The sequence below is a fragment of the Carassius gibelio genome, chromosome A21 (genome assembly GCF_023724105.1).
Source record: "Carassius gibelio isolate Cgi1373 ecotype wild population from Czech Republic chromosome A21, carGib1.2-hapl.c, whole genome shotgun sequence".
NCBI lineage: Eukaryota > Metazoa > Chordata > Actinopteri > Cypriniformes > Cyprinidae > Carassius > Carassius gibelio.
Genome location: NC_068391.1, coordinates 13,318,045 through 13,337,776, shown reverse-complemented (window position 1 = coordinate 13,337,776; position 19,732 = coordinate 13,318,045).

Here is a 19,732-nt window from a genome sequence, read left to right as displayed (position 1 = left end):
TGACCTTCACACTATTCTTGCTTCATTTTACCTTTGAATATTTTGAAATGCGAGCTTCCTTTGTAGTAGTACTTGCTGTTTAAACACGACTCTGATGTTGGTGACACTAGGGAATGTAAATGGCAGCATTTGCAATTGCAAGGTCAGATCTGTACATTTGAATTTTTCATGTTAATGGATTGAAAAGGTGTTTGAAAGTCCTTAACGGTCATTTTGAAGGAGATTTTTGTGGACACACAGCCAATGATAGATAATAATTTGGCAGGAGAATTATGCTTCATAAGTCCTTAACTAGGAATTGTTTTGATGGAGAAGTGCATTAGAGTGCCTTAATTGATTGCACTTCTTTGTTACCGTTCAAGTACCTCAATGATTGTAAGTTTTATTTATTCTTAAAAGCTTTGCTGAGCTGAAATGTCCCACACACATCATTCAGCAAGAGGTCATAATTTTAGAAAAGAACAACACTGGGCTCAGCCAGGCTTTGAGGAATAAGAACAGCATCAAGAGAGGACAGCGAATCATTCCTTCCATCTGGTAGCATAAAGACCACTTCTTACTTGACTCCCTCAACACAGGCTTTGCTGCACTATATTCATGTCAAAGTCACTTTAAATAATCTGTTTTGCCGTTGTCGGTCAAATGTAATTGTTTAGAGTCTTTTGTCTAGAGCAGTCTGAATCCCTCAGTTTGGAAGTGTCCATCACTGCACAGAAAATGCATGCTGGGAATGGCTGAGCTTTGAAGTTGTGTACCTTTGTACTCTGCTGAACGTTTCCTCAGTTAATGTGAATAATACATTGGGTGAATAATGCATTTGCTTGTGACTGCATAAAGTACACCATGCTACAACAATTGTGGACACAACACATTATCTGGAAAACATAGTCTGTTCATCATACAAAAATGATACAACAAAGAAACTGACCTTTATTTTAATATGCAGTGACCCGCAAAAATAAATATGATTTTCTTAATATTAATAATAAATATTGCATTTTTCATGTACATGTTATAATGGCTTTCTTTCATGTTGTTTGTGGTGGGGGGTGGGCAAATGTTCAGTTAGAGCAGAACAAATGTGTCACACATTTTAAACTCAACAAAATGGTAAAATGCATAAATCAAGAACATGCTCACAGATGAGAACAAAACAGCGCTGGATGAAGTAGATTAGAGCCTTGCATTGGTCTCAGATATAGGCCCCAGTCCGTCTTTTACCCCCTTTCCCTCAAAAAGCTTTTACTACTGTTTAAGCTATTAAAATGGTTCAGTTTTTTTTTTTTTTGTAACAGCTGCAGACAGTGAATTACTCATAGCCTATATGTTAGATATATTTAGCCTTCTCAAATCATCATGACTTGCCTACAAAAAAATCTATAGATATAAAAAAGTTCAGTCATATAACAATTTTAGTTTAAATGCTTCAGCTACTAGATAAATGTTCACCATTAGATGCATTTCCAATCATTTGTGCAGAGAGTGGAGCATGCTCTGCAGAACATGGAGGCGCCAGCGCGATCACTTGCATTACAAGGTAAGAGAAAAACATCATTACAAACTGTAAAGGGTCTAGTTTTATTTGTGTGGACTCACAATATCAACAAAATGTTGTGCTTTTATAAAATAAAGAAAACAAACGCTTTCTGCCATCTGGGGTTTGAACAGAAGCGCTTCACAATGATGAACCTAAACTCAGCGAATTGCCACACAGACCTGATAAAAAAATAAAAAATAATAATAATTATATATATATATATATATATAGAAAGCTTTAAATTAATACTTTAAAACTAAATAATTCAAATTGAAAATAGAAACTCTTTCATTATGTTATCTGTGCATTTCTATTTAAAGGCTCAAGCAATGAGGAGATGGCGAGTCATTTTTTCCATCACCAATATGATGAAGTAATAAAAATAAGGAAAAGCCTAAAACAGGCCAAATCATAATTTGCGTTTTATTTTATAATTATGTAAAATTAAAAAAGAAAACACAAATTATAATGGAATATATTTAGAATTGTATAGCTGCTTTTTCTGATTTTTATGATGCTCTGTTCTGAATACCTTAACATTTAAAGGATTTGCTGCAATGCAATTGTTTATAATATGTGAATTATTTATTAGCCTTTTTTATTTACCCATGCAGAAAATGCTTTAAAAACAGCTTTAAAATGACTTGCTTTCCAGACATTTTTAAAGTACTTTTCACAACAGTCGATAGAAATATGGGTCGCACAGGGCTATAATAACAGCTGAAATGTTTGCAGGGCAAATCGGAGGTCAGTCTGAGTGCTCATGGTACACCTGCAGGCACATTTGACTCAGACAGTTGTCGTGGGAACCATTCATGAGTCAGCACTTAATGTGCTTCCCTATATGAAAAGCATTTTAGGGGGCCCTTTGCTTTTGGGAACCAAGGTGGTTGCCTAATTTTGCAAGATTCACAATGAAGGACGGTAAACAGCTCAGCTGGGTGATTATTTTTTTTATAAAAACTGTAATTATATGTGGTCACAAGAAAACATTTGCACTATATTAGTGACTGGAGGTCCATATAAACAACTCATTAAGATTTACTGGACACAATAAGCAGATTCATCACTGTGATGACTTCATCCATCTCAAAGTGTCTAAAGCCTGCATGAAGTCTGTCCATATAACTTTGTGTGTGTGTGTGTGTGTGTGTGTGCATCCATTCAAAGGTTTGGGGTCTGTAAGATTTTAAAATATTTCATATGCTCGCCAAGACTACATTTTTTTTAATACAGTAAAAAAATTAATAGTTTCTAATATTATTACAATTTAAAATAGCTGTATTCTATTTTAATATATTTCAAAATTGTAATTTATTTTTGTGATGAAAAGCTGTATTTCAAGCAGCATCATTACTCCAGTCTTCAGTGTCACATGATCCTTCAGAAATCATTCTAATATTTGGTGCTCAAAAACAATCATTATTATTGTCAGTTTTTTTTTTAAACAGCGCTGCTTTAATATATATATATATATATATATATATATATATATATATATATATATATATATATATATATATATATATATATATATTTGTTGGACACAATGATACATTTGGATTCTTTGATGAATGAAAAAAAACAGTATTTGTTTGAAATAGAAAATGTTAATGTAAAAGTCTGTTCTTTTGATCAATATCATTCATGCTTTTCAAATTGTTTTATTAGTCTAAATTAGTCTTAATAGCCCCATATCTATCTTTTAAACAGTAGTGTACAATATTTTGTATTATTTTTGTCATGAATATATATTTTGATGCTAATATGGTTATTATATATCTACTGTATATAATGTATTTATATACAGTGGGGGTTGAGACGATTCCGGAAGTAATGGACAAATATGAAGGGTTTCCTATTTTTTGACAGTAACATGATCAGCTTTGAGCCAATAATCTGAACAGAAATGTTCTGAGCATCAGAACATGGCACTTCCTTGTAGCTCTTTTATTTAGACAACTTTAGAAATAGCTCTTTTATTGGCATGCTTCTACCTTGCAGATGGGAAAAGACAGAAGCAGAAGCAAAACATGTCTCAGCCCAAATTCAAACCACTATCCAAGTTCTGAATGGTGCTATTAGTGATAATGACATAATTATTGGCTCTAGTTGGTAAAACAGATACCTTTTGAACACACACTGCGAACAAATTATCACCCTTCCTACACATCTTTAAAAATGTATAAGGATCTCAGGATACAGGGCCAACAACTTAATAAATTCAGTTTCTTTTTAGCACATCTTTAGAGTATGTGTTGAAAGAACTGATGTTGAATGAAAATACATGCAGTCTTTCAAGACATTGGATTTCTTGAATACTTTTCATATGACTATATCCATTAAAACATATTTAACAAACGTAAATATTTTATAATTAAATGCATTCCCTGTAAGCAGCAAGTGTTTATGGATCAAAACAAATAAGACATCGTTTGATACACTGTAGTTGTCTTACTGTCTGACTTCTAATTACATGTGTGATGGAGCAGAACTCATATGGCAATTAATCACACTGTTTAAAAAAAATTATAGACTGACTGGCATTCCTAGCATGCCAGAAGCTTTTATGTTTTTTTTTTTTTTTTTATCTGTTCTGTTATGTGTGTGTGTCGTTGCTTATGGCCATCTGACATAATTTCTCAGCAGCCGTCTGTGCAGTTGGATAGCTAGCTTTGTGAAGGCCTCCATAAGGAACTGATGGACCATTACATGACAACAACCTATGACTGTCAGCACTTACAATAAAATATATTTCGGTCCCACAAAATTTCTAGACGTGATATTAGTCCCCTGTTTGTATCGTGAATGATTGGTGTCCAAATTTCTTTAGTTTTCTTTAATATCTTGCTGTCTTTCCTTTTTGTAGTATTGCACACCTGTAGGGACACAAAGTCGGTTCTGGGGCATTTTGAGTTATTCACAGATTCTGAAAGTGTAGTCTCCAAGCTTTCCAACGATGTGTAACACATGGAAATCTGATAATATCTGGAGAAGTTGTGGCCATTTGAAGGTAGGCACTCAAAAAAGCTCAAAAGGGAGAAAATGGCCTCTAAAGATTGTGCAGTTCTCACCTGTTCTCACCTGATGGGAGTGACAATAGGGCTCATTTACATCTCATTTAGATAAGCCATACCCATATAAAGCCATATGAGTTTTATCTTTTTACAAAACCTTTTTTGTCAAAACTCTATTTGAACTTGTGCATTGTAGATAACGTTGCAAGGCACTCCTTTAAAATCTGGCCATCATTTTTAATGTTATTATTTTAATGTTTATGCAAACAAAAAGTACATATTGATGCTAATTTTATTTGTTATTTGCTTTGATGTTTATGGAAACTCACCCCATAAGAAACAGAAAAGTATTCTTGCAGATCTCGTTGCCTCCAATGAAATAAGTCGTTCGGGCACACTTTCTCTTTGTCGGGGTTTTCTTTGGGGATGTAACCATCTCCGAAGTTTGCACTGTGCGTCTGTTTGCCTCTAAATGTCCAATAATTTGCATGACCTGCCACTCTTATTCCGCAGCTAAAGAATCTAGCCGTATGTTGTACATAATGTCTGGAGAAAGCTTCTGGCTACAGGACTGTCTCCCATGCAGAGAGTTCTCTTTTCTCCTCGTGTAGCATTTAAAGTCAAAGTTATGGATTTTCCTGATTTCTATGTCTTTATCCCCATCAAATGTTACTATCAATATAGCGTTTGAAATCTTATGGTCCAACTCGTCTGATGCCAGTCTTATACATTCTTCCTGGAACACAAGGAGGAGGTTCCAGTCAAGGACAGACACCCGGGAGGGGGTCACCAGACAGAGAACACAGAGGGAGGAGCAAGGGAGGAGACAGGAAGAACCCGGAGCAGGAGGAGCCAGGCGGAACCAAGGCCACAGCCATGATGGTGGCCCACGGTGGAGCCGATGGAGGGAGGAGCCATGGTGGAGGAAGGGCCGACGACTCCAGGGGGCCGACCGATGGAGGCGGAACAGGTGGAGGAGGATCCATAGGCAGAGAGCCAATTAGTCAGGGTGACGCCAAGAATATATATATGTATGTAGGTATATATATGTATATATAAATATATATATACAGTGAAAAATTGAAAGTGATGTGACTTGTGTCAAAGTATGGTGTACCATACTTGGAATTTTTGCTCTACATTTAAATGATACATTATTTAGGTCTTTTAAGAAACTCATTGTTCTTAATTATGTATTATTTTGATTACTTTTTATAATAATATGTATATAATATGCTTATTTTTAAGAGAAATTTTTTTTTTCAAATGGCTATTTATCAGGCCCATATTACATGAGGACAGAACCCAAAAGGGTTTATCCATTATAATAATGATAAATTATGACAAATCTGTTTATCGCAGCACCTCATAATTTATCATTAGTTCCCAGCTTTTGCAAGCTTATGATCCAATATACAGTATGAGCACAAGTTCTTCGTTACACCAAAAATGACAAACTATTGTTTTGCATTTGAATCACAGTTCACCAGTTTAGGCTTGTGAAACCAAATATGACCCAGAAGCATCAACCTTTGTTCTTTGTCTGTATATAATATATTTGCCAGTTTACTTGTGAACTCATGTGCAGTGGAAGTTGTTTGGAGAACATCCCCTTTGGTATTTTTTGGTCTGTAGACAATTTCACACGGGCTTGATTCTGCTCCAGCAAAGCTATAATCTTGTTGTGATCATGCTATGCTGTCTGTTTCTCTGTGTGATTTGACTGAGTTAGAGAGAGAGAGAGAGAGAGAGAGAGAGAGAGACAGAGAGACAGAGACATGGAGAATCTGCTGACAGAAGGAAATGGGGGATCAAAGTAGGATTCCGTCCTAAAAAAATTTCAATGGGAAATGCGCACACTTTTGATCTTAACAACAGACACATAATGCTTACATGACTAAATGTTTGAGTGTGAAATGAGAAATGTGTTCTAGTGAGAACAGAGCCGTGATACAGTTTGACTTGATGTGAACTGACACTTAAATGGGTCCATGAGGAGTATATGCTTAACTTTGGTGGGGCATTTCAAACTGAGCAAATGTACTTACATATGCCAAGTCTTAATTCATAATTATATAATCCAAGTAAGATTTTATGTGTGTATGTATTTATTTATTTAGATGTTTTGACATCTGTTATTAGTAAATAGGCAGTTTTGGCCTTGTGGAACACTCTTAAAACAAACTTTTCACTCTCTAACTGGTTAAATTTGTTCACAAACAACATACAACAGTGAACATACTACTGTACATACATCACAGGAGAACTGTAATTTTTATTATATTTTATTATATGTTAAATGAAAAACTCTCACCCTAGTGTAATTTTTGCGACATATCAAAAATCTTTGATGGAAACATTTTTGGACTTTTTTGTCTAATTTCTTTGCTAGCATAGTATCTTATAATTGAATAATAATACACTTTTTTCATAATTTCAAAAGTCTACAGCATGATTTTTACCTTTGTTTCTTTATGCTGCTCATATTTTATGAAATGGTTTGTTTATTTCACTATTTGTCTATCAATATAAGCAATGCATAATAAGCACATATAAACAGTATTCATTTACATTGGTGATAATAATAAGAAATGTTTCTTGAACATCAAATCATCATATTAGAATGATTTCTGAGAGATCGTGTGACACTGAAGACTAAAGTAATGGCTGCTGAAAATTCAGTCTTGACATCAAAGGAATACATCATTTTAAAATATATTATAATTGTGTACCATTATTTTAGATTGTAATAATATTTAACCTCACCATTAACCTCACCATTAAACTCAACCTTATTTAACTTTTAAATTATTAAATAACTAATATGTTTCTCTAACCTCATTTGACACATTACTGATGCTTAAACACTTGAGTTGCATCCCAAAGTAAACATGTGTATTTCATAAATGTGATTGTTATCTAAAATATGCTGCTATTAATGGTCAGTTTGACCCCTGCAAAAAAAAATAAAAAATAAAATATATCTTAATAGATTTTGGGCTAAAACTGTAAAATGATACTGCAATCAGAAAATCTTTTGAATTTGAATCTTTTGAAATTCAGCTTTGTCATGTATTTTGCAGTTCCATTTGGTGACACAAGTGGTGCATAAATGACAGGTTTTCATTTTAATTCAAGACTTAATGAAAGTTAAAAGTCAAAATATTACTAAAGAGACATATGTGCCCTTTAAAAACTGTATAAGCCAATCTGCCACCAGAATATAAAAGCTCAAATTCTGCCAACCCATAGACAGGACCAGATGTTGCTACAAAGCCCTTTTTTTTTTTTGCCATGTTCTGCAGAGAGTTGATTGATAAGAATAGGAAACCCTATAGAAGATGCTCCATTTTGAAGTTTCTTTCATAAGAATGTTTCACTTGCTCCTGATTTGGCAGCCCATTGTACTGTCTGGTGTCTTACTGTGCCTGTCCCTGTCCATGGTCCTGGACACGGCACTGTGGAGAAAAGATTGCACTGTGCTTGGCTGAGCTACGAGGGTGAATCACTGTGACAATGCACCATGACTGAAAGCCCACTCAGCTCCGTCCCACATGCATGTGCAGACAAGACTGTTCTCCCTGGGTTTCTGCCCAAAGAACTGACTCGAATCAGACACAATCCTGGAAAGCTTTTCACAAGGCAGACGGCTGCTTGTTGCTTTTGTGGTATTCTCTCTGCTGTGGGATATAGGAAGAGTGAGTTGAAACAAAAGGTATAGAGTAAATCTTTTCTTTTTATAAAATGTGCATAGAGAGCCCTTTAAATGCACAAACAATTGTTCTTGTATGTCCTTTTTAGCTCCCTTGAGGTTGACTTTAAACCTCAGATTGATGTGTAGTTTATGAGAGATGATCTGAGTACTATCAATACTAAATTCAGATTCACGCATTGTGACAAGTTTCTTTATTTAGCAAATCTGCCTTATCAGAGGTTAAAATTATTAACTCACATGAATGCAGATGACTCAAAAGAAAATGACATCTGATATAGGTTGATGAGCCAAATAAAGTGTGCAAAGGATGTGTTCCTTAATTGGAATCATCTTCAAATGCCACACGATTCATATGAGTTTTCACTCATCATCCGGTCATGGCAGGCATTTTTGCATGGTTCTAAAAAATGATTTTTTTTAAAACTTAGATTATACAGCCATGTGCAGTTTTCCAATTTGCTATGTATATATAATACTTTAATAAAAAACAAAAACAAAGAAAAAAAAAACAAAACACCAAAGGTAAATTTATCACGATTTGCACAGAAATATTAAGCAGCACTACTGTTGAATGTTGGTATCAGTGTATCAACATGGCTGCTGAAAATTCAGCTTTGTTATCGCAGGAATAAATTGCGTTTGAAATATATAAAACTCGACTGCTATCTGCAAATGTGAATAATTATGTGTGCCACACTGTTTGTACAATAATTCTCAAAAAATGTATATATTATAATGTAATTTAAAATCCACTGTTTTTGAGCACTTCACAAAAATATGTAACATACTATGAAGTGTACTATGAAGTAACATTTGACTAAATGGCAATGTGAAAAGGCAGTTTCAGACTTTCAAGAACAGACTTTGAGTGAAAATACACCCTTAACCCATTTAAACCAATCTGTTCCTGTACAGCTGGGTAGAGCAAATGGAAAAACAGCGGAAGGCATTTCTCTCCTTAAATTCATTTTCATCATTTGGTCTGACAGACTTTATCTCAAATCATCCATCTGTTTTCTATGGAGCGAAAGATGACGAACAGCACGGTACCTGTCTGTGATGTTCAGTTTGCTGCTTTTTACAAAATCTGACAATACTTAATATATTCAAAGGGAACTGGACAGATGAAGGTGAGCTTGCAAACCAATCAAATTAAGCATGCGAGACCTAGTTACCAGAGCAACATATTAGCAGGGAACATATTAATAATATTAGCAATATTATTATATTAGCAAGTAAAAAATATAAAACGGGGTCCAAAAGTCTGAGATCACATTCATCATAGGAACACATTTGTACAGATGGATCTCAATTAAATGCCAGCGCACATGATCATCAAGCTTTAAACAAACTTATGGAGTTCTTGCCAGATTAATAGCAGCTGTCATGCAAAACACTTTGAAATTGATGTTTCATTTTTAATTCAATTTTCTCTTAAACTGTTATGATGATGATCATTAATTAATTTTTTTCATAATTTTATTAATTATTATTATTTAATTTTTTCTGAGAGAAGTGAAAGCAAAGAGGGAGGAGGTTAAGAGGAGCTCAATGCTGCTTTTGCAGCCCAGCCCACAGGCTCACAGTTGGGAGGCACTTCTGCTCTGCTCTTGGCCTTTCTTGAAAGAGTCAGTGATGTGTTCACATAGACACACTCACATTCAATGCACTAAATCAGGAAGAGTTTAGCAGAAAAGTGGTCTGAGGTCTGCTGGTAGCACTATTCAGCAAAAGCTAATTAGATCTCAAAGTTCGAACAAATTCACAAAAGCCTCAAGTTCAAGTTGCCCAATGGTTACTTTTAAAATCTTAGTTTGCAGCTAACTGTTCGAAAGGTTAATTAGTAGCTCCACTTTAAACCACAGGAAATATTATTTAGTTATATAAAGTTATATACAGTACAGCTACAGACCTGTCTCTCTCCTTCCATTAAAAGCAAAAACCCTCGAACCAGTTATTTTCAACTAGGTATCATTGTTTCTTTCACAGAACAACAAACTGGACATTAGTCATATATCAGGAGTGGCCATTAAACTGAGACTGTGCTACTGTCAATCACGTAAGCCTTGCAGATTGCAAAATCTGATTCCAAATCATCAGTTCTTATTCTGCTGGTTCTGTCTGCTCCTTTTGACAATGCCAATCATCAGATCCTCCTGTCTGCCCTCTCATCACTGGGCATTACAGGGATTCTACTTTTTTGGTTTGAATCCTATCTCACTGGTAGGTCTTTCAGGGTGGCCTGGGGAGGTGAGATATCCAAAGCGCATCAATTGGTCACTGGGGTTCCTCAGGGATCAGTTCTTGGACCCCTCCTCTTCTCCATATGCACTACATCACTGGGTCCCATCATACAGTCACATGGCTTCTCCTATTATTGCTATGCTGATGACACACAGCTCTATCTCTCATTTCAACCAGATGATCCAACAGTAGCTGCACGGATCTCAGTCTGCCTGGCGGACATCTCAACATGGAAGAAAGAACAGCACCTACAGTTCAACCTAGCAAAGACTAGAGGTTCCTAGAGCTAGAGGAAAAGACTAAAGACTGAGCTTCCTGTCTTCCCTGCCACTCCAATTCTACAGCATGAGTGTACCATTGAGCTAAGTTGTTCTACAATTACCCCATCAACTTCAGTCAGAAATCTTGGTGTAATCTTTGATGACCAGCTGACCTTCAATGACCACATTGGAAAGACTACTCAGTCTTGTGGGTCTGCATTGCACAACATCAGAAAGATCAGGCCCTTTCTAATGGAGCATGCTGCACAACTTATTTTAAAAAATTCTGGGTTACAGTGGAACACATAAAATGTAAATGAACAGGGTCAATTGGTAAACATTAAAATGTCCATAAACAAACTACACCACAGTCACATGACAATATCACCATTTCTGCCAAATATATATATATATATATATTTAACTCTTTTCCTGAAAGTTTGAGTTAGATACATGCATGTTAACATGATTTCAGTGTGGAAAAACTGCACTTTTTGTATATTTACATCCATGTCAGTACAACTCCCTAAAATTACTCTAAATTTTATAATCTACAGTTTTAAATCTCAAGTAATACGTTTTAACATAAGACTTAATGTAAGTATTTTCATATATTTCCTCTGAAAATTTGCCCTATTTACTCCCATTGTAAGTGCCTCAAAGAAAACAAGGGATGAGTCAAACATTTTTTGGCAGTCACCATTTTGTCACAATGCTACTGATTAACTTGTGCTGAACCCAGACTGTTTATACATGGGCACATGCATGATGCTGTATTGGATCTTGGGTACAGGAATTGGTGTCTGGAAATGTAATTAACTTCAAAGCATGCTTGCTTAAGCTGATTAATTAGAAGCTCTCTGGAATGCAGAACTATGAGGAAAACTGCTAAGGATGAACAGATTAGAAAGATCATGATTGGAGAAGAAGCAGCACATGACAGATGACCTATAGATTTAATGACCTGATTCTACAACACATGCTCCAATTAAACTGATTAGGCCACAGAAGACTTGTTTAATCGCTTAATATTTTCGACAGTATTAAGAAATTTACAAGATGAAAGTGTGTGGTCATTCTCTTACATGTCAGAAGAGGTTCTGTGGTAGAGATAAAATGACTGGCCTGTGTGACTGTTATTTTAGATATCACTAGGCTATGGTGTTGCATTTGACGCTAAATTGAGCATCAGCCATTTCTGTACATCAGTGGCTGTTTTTGGTGACTGTCAACTATTATTTCTATCAGCTTTTAGAGCTAATTTTAGTATTTACTTTGGCATTGTCCTCTTCTTCTTTTTTTTCTTTTCTTTTTTTACTAAGTGTGTGCTATGAAAGTAATTATATCACTCTTTTAGAATAAACATGGGTTGGGATAGCAAATGAACTGTCAAAATTCATAGAACTCAACACAACTTCTGTGCCATGCCAACTCAAACATAGTATTGCGTAACCAGACCATCAAACTGATGGCAGAAGGTCTGGACTCCATAGCAGCTTTTATTGGCCAAGGACTGCCCAAGAGGCTGTCTGATCGACATGTGTTTATTTAAAACGCTGAAACTATTTTCCCCTCAGACATAATAAAATAAAGACAAAATAAAGAAAAAAAAGATGCAAAGATTCTCTTTTTCTTGAGCAAACAACAACGACCACAGAAACACTGCAATGCCAAAATAAATAAATAAATAAAAACCCTAGAGCTGGAGAGATATCTGAACAGTGTTTCAGTGTTCTCTGAACAGCTGAGACAATACAAGGCTTAAATAAGTGAAGGAACCAGAGCTTATGCTGTGTTGCTCTTGTTTCTACTCTGTTTGCATTCTGCACTGTTGAGCAGTCAAATTGAATCAAATTAAACACACACCATTAGGACACACAGATGCTCCTTAGTGTCCTAAAAGTTCTAAAACAGCCCTTGTACACATAATATTTTCACTTTTATGCTCTCTTTAATGGAATAAAGACCTGCTTCTGAACAGTGTAGGCTTAGTTAAATGTTACAAATGTTGAGGCAAAAAACATATTTACCTCCTTTTTTTTTATTAATAAGCTATTATAAAGGATGTAATATGACACAGAAGCCAAAATGCGGTCTGTGTCTGAATCTGCTGTGCATATACAGCTACCATTCATTGTATAGGAATTCTAAACCATTACACATTCCCACACTTGCATTATCTGTTTTGCAAGCACCGCCACTGAAGTTTTTGTGGCTCCACAGATGCATGAAAAAAGCTCTCCAAGATACACTTCACCCATATTATGTACTACCTCCCCAACAGACTGGATGGCAATGTTGCTATGCATTTTTTATTTTTATGGAAGTTTCTCGTTGGTCTCTCTCTCCTTTTTGTCTGCACAACTCTGCATTTTGTTGCTTCATTAATAAAATAACATTAAAAACATCAAACTTCACCCTCTGGTTTCAGCTGAGAAACACATTACTAATTGTCAGATTACAAATTATTTATTACATTATTAAATGCATTATGCATTAGATGTGCAAGCCTAGCAGAAGCTGCGGTGAAGAACTGAGTGGGGGATATGGAGCTTTGACTGTAGGTGTGCCTGAGCCCATCTCTCGCATGGACAGGGCTGACAGCTTCGCTGGAGGAGGCTGGAGAACTAAGCATAAACACACTCTCAGTAGTGCCATTGCTGGCTTTTTAATTGGCCTTACTGACGGATCCTGGAGGTTATTGCCGTCCTATGATCAAAGACTCCTACTCATCAATGGCCTCCAATCAACTAATAAAACTAGAAATAGCCAAGAACTTTCACCTTTATAAATGTCCTTCTGTCTAAGCTGTAACACTTCTTTAACTGAATCTGAAATATACATGACTGTGTGTAAAACTTTCCAATTACATGTCATTAAGTATGTGTTGCAGAATGTCTTCAAAACTGGTTGTCATCTGAACTTTTGATCCCCTGATTGTTAAAGCTAGTCAAGCCTTTAAGCCTTTGTTTTGCAATGTTCTCTTAAAATGCCATGCTATTTGCTAATGGTCAAGAAATATTATTTTGACCTTTATAAAACTGTACCACACTATACAGTATGTGTAAGTACAAAGCCCATTTTTCAGTGTGAGTTAATAGAGCTTAAAAACCATTAATGGGTAAGTCTAATAAAGCCTACTGAGTGACATAACCTACTGAGTGAATATTTCATTTTATTTTATTTTATTATTTGAAGGTATATGCCTAATTCTCATGCAAATGATACATTAATACAAAGAATCTTAATGCTCCTAAAATAATAAGCATTATTTTTTGCATCCATTCATTGTAGGGCTTTCTTTATGCAATAAATAAATTAAATGAGCTATAAAAATAATAAACAATGATAAAATTAATTTTATGCTATTTTATTTTGTTGGATGGAACACATGCTTAATTGTCATGAAAATAATACACTGATACAAAGACGCTTAATGGTCCTAAATGGTTCCATCTATCCATCAAATGGATTTCTTAATGCATTAAATAATAATTTGAAGAATTTTAATAATAAAAATACAGTGGAAGTCAAAGGCTACCATCAAATGTACTGTAACTCACATTCTTCGAAATTCAAAACCTTCTTTTATGTTCAACAGAAGAAAGAAATTCATACAAGTTTGGAATAAGTGGAGAATGAGTAAATGAACTATCCATTTTGTGTCCTGAAAAATAAGCATAATTTTCTCCATTCATTCATCGTTTTTGGGGCTTTCTCTATGTAGTAAAAAACAAGATGATATGAAAATATATTATAGTATGATGATGAATAATGCAACACTTTCCCCCTCTTTTAATATCTTCCTTTTCCTTTTTATTTATTTTTTTAACTTGCCTTAATTAGCAGTGAGTTAGTGAGAAGACATTAGCAATTAGTATAAGTCCAAAGATGTTTTTTTTTATATGATCCATCATTCATCGAATTAACCAAGCTGATATCTTAACGCTGAGGAAAATGCTGACTCTCTCAATTGGGCTCTAGTGAAAAATGATGAGAATTTGGGCTTTTCGCCTTCAACTGGCAGTTTTGTAGCATCGCTTTGTAATATTTGTTTCAGGCTGACATGTTCTTGAGGGACACAGTGGGGATGAAAGTCATCACAGCTTTTCTTTTTTCTTCCATTGCTGATAAGATTCTATCCCGACTGCACTAACAAATGTTGGTCCAACCCTGAAATTACTCAAAAATATTGCAAGTTTGTGGAGGGCTTCTCTCAAAACCAAGTCAAACCACTTCTGTCCTCACCTTCCTCCACATGCAGCAGTTCTTCTGCACAAGTCTCTTGGCCCTTGATGTGTTATGTTTGTGTTCACAGTATGTTTGTGGACCCATAAAGCTGAGAGTCATTACAACCCCCCGCCCCCATCATCAAACCCACAAAAATGCTGTTCAGTTGCTATTACATCTGAAATAAAGGCAATTAAGGAGGATTTAAGTAAGAAAGGCAGATCCAAGTTTGCACAAAGCCCTCTCAGTTCTGATTCATGCATTCATGTGATCCTGTATCCACGCTTATCACTTTGTGCATTATCCTGTTTAATAAGACTAAAGTGCTGACAAATGAACAAGCCTAGTGCTTTAGGGTGCCTTGAGCAATGATAAAATGAGAGTTTAATGACTTAATGAAGAATTAAATGATATATATCAAAATAATGCTGATTGCCTGCTTTTTTTTTTTTGCTAAACTTCACTTGCTAATTTTGTTATTTTGCCAGACCATTAATAAATATTTACTGAAACATTCTAAAAACGACATTCAGGTTTGCTGTTATCAGATTGGCTGACATGTCTTTAGAGGGTGTGGCTAAGATGTCATATGATTGAAAGGATGTAAAGGTGGTCTAATACAGTTTTGGAAGTTAGAAAAATTACAGAAATGGCTTTAGGCCTGTGCAGTCGGCCCAGATTCATTCCTCATGTTACATAGAATGACACCTGCTGAAATAATGCTGACAAAGCTGCATCCGTCTCATTCCATCAGCCACATCATTTGATGTTCTTACTCCCCTGTTAAGTACACTGTCATCCCTGCTCGGAAAGATTTACAGCATATTTCTGAGGAAGTGCAGTATGGACAGGCAAATCCAGTGGGAAACGAGAGCATTTAACTCCTGGTTTAGTCTGAAAGATGCTGTGTTGACTGACAAATATGACCTATTTCAGTTACAGCACTTAAAGGGGTAGTTCACATGGAAAATTCTGTCATTTACTCACCCTCCTCTTGTTCCAGCCCTGCATGTGTTTCTTCTCCATAGTAGGAAAAAAAATACTATGGAAGTCAGTGGTGCTCATCAAACGTTTGGATGCATTGAAGAGGAGTGGACCAGCATTCCACAGGCCACAATCAACCACCTTATCAACTCTATGTGAAGGAGATGTATTGCACTGCATAAGGACACCCCCCCCCCCCCCCGGACACCCCAATACAGTAAGCCTGAAAGTTTTTAGAGTGCCATTTTATTATGGCCAGCCTAAGGCATACCTGTGCAATAATCATGCTGTCTAATCAGCATCTTGATATGACACACCTGTGAGGTGGATGGATTATCTCGGCAAAGAAGAAGTGCTCACTAAGTCTTAGATCTTTGAGTTCAGCTCATGAAAAATGGGGGCACAAACAAAAGTGTTGTGTTTATAATTTTGTTCAGTGTAATTTCGTTTCTGCTGCACCAGGTATTTGAACAGAGTTCACATTTTAATTTAATGTTAGAAAAACCCATTTCCAGTGCTCAGCCAACTGAATAAACTTCAGCCAATGAACTATTTTTGAGTGCAGAGAACAGAGTACACAAATCAAAATCAGTTTCTCATAGTCCTAATTCAAAAAAAGAACCTGCTCTCATATTTTTGGGTCAAACACTTGCCTCTTTCCTTGGCTTCTATGTTGTATAATGATGGTAATGGCTTCAGTGCTTCCTGTTGAAAGATGTCTTGCTTCCATGTCTGACTTTCAAAGGTGAAAAGCTTTTAAGGTACTGTATTATGGAGGCGCAAATGTTACTTCCAGTGCTGCTGAATTAGCTATGCCTCATCACCTTTAACAACTAATGTTCTGGACTGAGGGCTGTGCCTGGGCTCAAATGGGACTTTCTTTAAGAGCACTCCCCTTTAAGAACCCAAGTGCGCAATCAAGGCTTCTGTAATAGTAACAGTCAACTAACCTGAGGTTGAGCTGCATTATTTACTCACTAAATATTTAATTCACTTGTACCTTTATGTCAAAGAATAGCTGTGAACATCGGGACAAATTGCTACACATAGCATGTGAATGTGGAATTCCTTTGACCGTTTATTCTCACATATATTCAAATATAGCTTTGATGCTGTTTGATTCATTAGCATTACATTTCTTAGGATCAGTTTATTTGAGTACTTTGTCAGGTTAATTTGATTCAGATGACTTTTCAGAAGACGTTTGACTGCCTAAAGATGAATAACCAAATAATGCACTTTTCTAGACAGCCAGGAGATACGGATACTGTCAGGAAAAAGCTGATTGTGCATTTCTCTTTTTCTGACTCTGGTTCAAAAGTATTTGAATGAAGATTAGCAGAATCACAAAGCATGGTGGATTTAAGCTCTCTGACTGTAAATATTCTTAGCTGATTTTCTAAGATGTCCTTATATTTTCTAACTAAGAGCAGCAGTAAAATTTGTGCCAGCTCTTACAAGAATAACCAGAGGATGGATCCTCTTGTAACCAGGATGTATGTCCACTGTTCTGATTCCATAGCACGTAGATCCACCAGAGCCAGATTTATGTGGTCATGTAGTGTTGCCTGGTTCTGCCTACTACATGTCATCGCAGACTTACATTACATACCTGTACAGCACAGTACAGAGGGGGAAAAACAATAAATCATGTTCACGCTAACTCTCATATTCACAATCTATAGCAGTATTTATACTTCCTCATAGATGCATATGGCATCAGATACTTTCTTGGGCTGTATAACAGAAACATGCTTGCTCGGAATCCTATCCTGTATGCTTAGGAAATTTTAAATCAAGGATTAAGAAGTTTCTTAAATACAAGTTTTCATAAAATTGTTGACAGAATAAAATATAAAAATGTTACAGCTAATATGTGTACTGTAAAATATATATTATTATAATATTATATATAAATATATAAATTATAAATATAAGTAAAAAGATATGAATTGCTTGACCCATTTTATTTGTAACAAGCTAATACGTGCAGGTGCATCTCAATAGATTAGAATGTCGTGGAAAAGTTCATTTATTTCAGTAATTCAGCTCAAATTGCTAAACTCGTGTATTAAATAAATTAAATGCACAGAGACGGAAGTAGTTTATGTCTTTAGTTCTTTTAATTGTGATGATTTTGGCTCACATTTGACAAAAACCCACCAATTCACTATCTCAACAAATCACCTGCAAAGGTTTCCTGAGCCTCCAAAATGGTCTCTCAGTTGGGTTCACTAGGCTACACAATCATGGAGAAGACTGCTGATCTGACAGTTGTCCAGAAGATGATCACTGACACCCTTCACAAGGACGGTAGCCACAAACATCCATTGCCAAATAAGCTGGCTGTTCACAGAGTGCTGTATCCAAGCATTTTAACAGAAAGTTGAATGGAAGGAAAAAGTTTGGAAGAAAAATATGCACAACCAACTGAAAGAACCACAGCCTTATGAGGATTGTCAAGCAAAATCTGTTCAAGAATTTGAGTGAACTTCACAAGGAATGGACTGAAGCTGGGGTCAAGGCATACAGACGTGTCAAGGAATTTGGCTACAGTTGTCGTATTCCTCTTGTTAAGCCGCTCCTGAACCACAGACAACATCAGAGGCGTCTTACCTGGGCTAAGGAGAAGAAGAACTGGACTGTAGCCCAGTGGTCCAAAGTCCTCTTTTCAGATGAGAGCAAGTTTTGCCTTTCATTTGGAAACCAAGCTCCTAGAGTCTGGAGGAAGGGTGGAGAAGCTCAAAGCCCAAGTTGCTTGAAGTCCAGTGTCAAGTTTCTTCAGTCTGTGATGATTTGGGGTGCAATGTCACTGCACCCATTTACCAAGAATTTTTAGAGCACTTCATGTTTCCTTCTGCTGACCATTATTTGTTTATAATATAATATAATGCTAATGCAAAAACCCTAAAGAAGACATCAGATGTATGTAATTCCTTTGGACACTTTCCTCAAACAAAGCTGATTAAAATCTGAAGCCACCCAGTTTAGAAACTGCATAACATGTGCTCAAGGAAACCTCACTTATTTTATTACAACATTGATGGTTTATTTATAGATGTTCAATAATTCATTCATTCTTTTTCTTTTTTTTTTTTGCTAACTTGCAGTAACTCGTGTTCCCAATTCCCATAAGGCATTTTCTTGGCACTTGCCAGTGCAACACAATAAACCATGGGAATAGTTCCTCCTTCTGTTGGTATGCCAAGGGAGACTACAGCTCCACCAGACTGTAAATGGTCCATGTCATGGATGTTAATGTCATTACATCCTGAAGCTGATGAAGCGATTTGTGCCGTCTGAATTATATAGGGCTATGTCACTATTAATGTAATCTAATTTCATTCTGGGCAATGCAATTATTAAGTTTCATATCATCATTTCTTGAACAGAAATGTTGGGTCAGGGTTATTATTAAAAGCACTGATTCAGGGTGAACCTTAAAACAATTGCCTTCTTTTACAGAGATTTATACTGGGTAGAATTTGGGTATTTTTCTTAAGTTTAAACAGGCATTGGAACTGTGTGACGTCATTGTGATAAATCAATGACTTATGTGTTTTAAGTGTTCCCCAAACTCAATTAAAAGAGTCAGTGGCCTGTTTATTTACTCTAGAATTTATGTCATTTAGTTAAACTAGACTTAAAAATCCATTATATCATTTCTATTGTCAGATTATATTCCTATTTGACAAAGTATTCATGTTTAATTTTGACAGAGCTAAACATATTGAAATAAAACAAT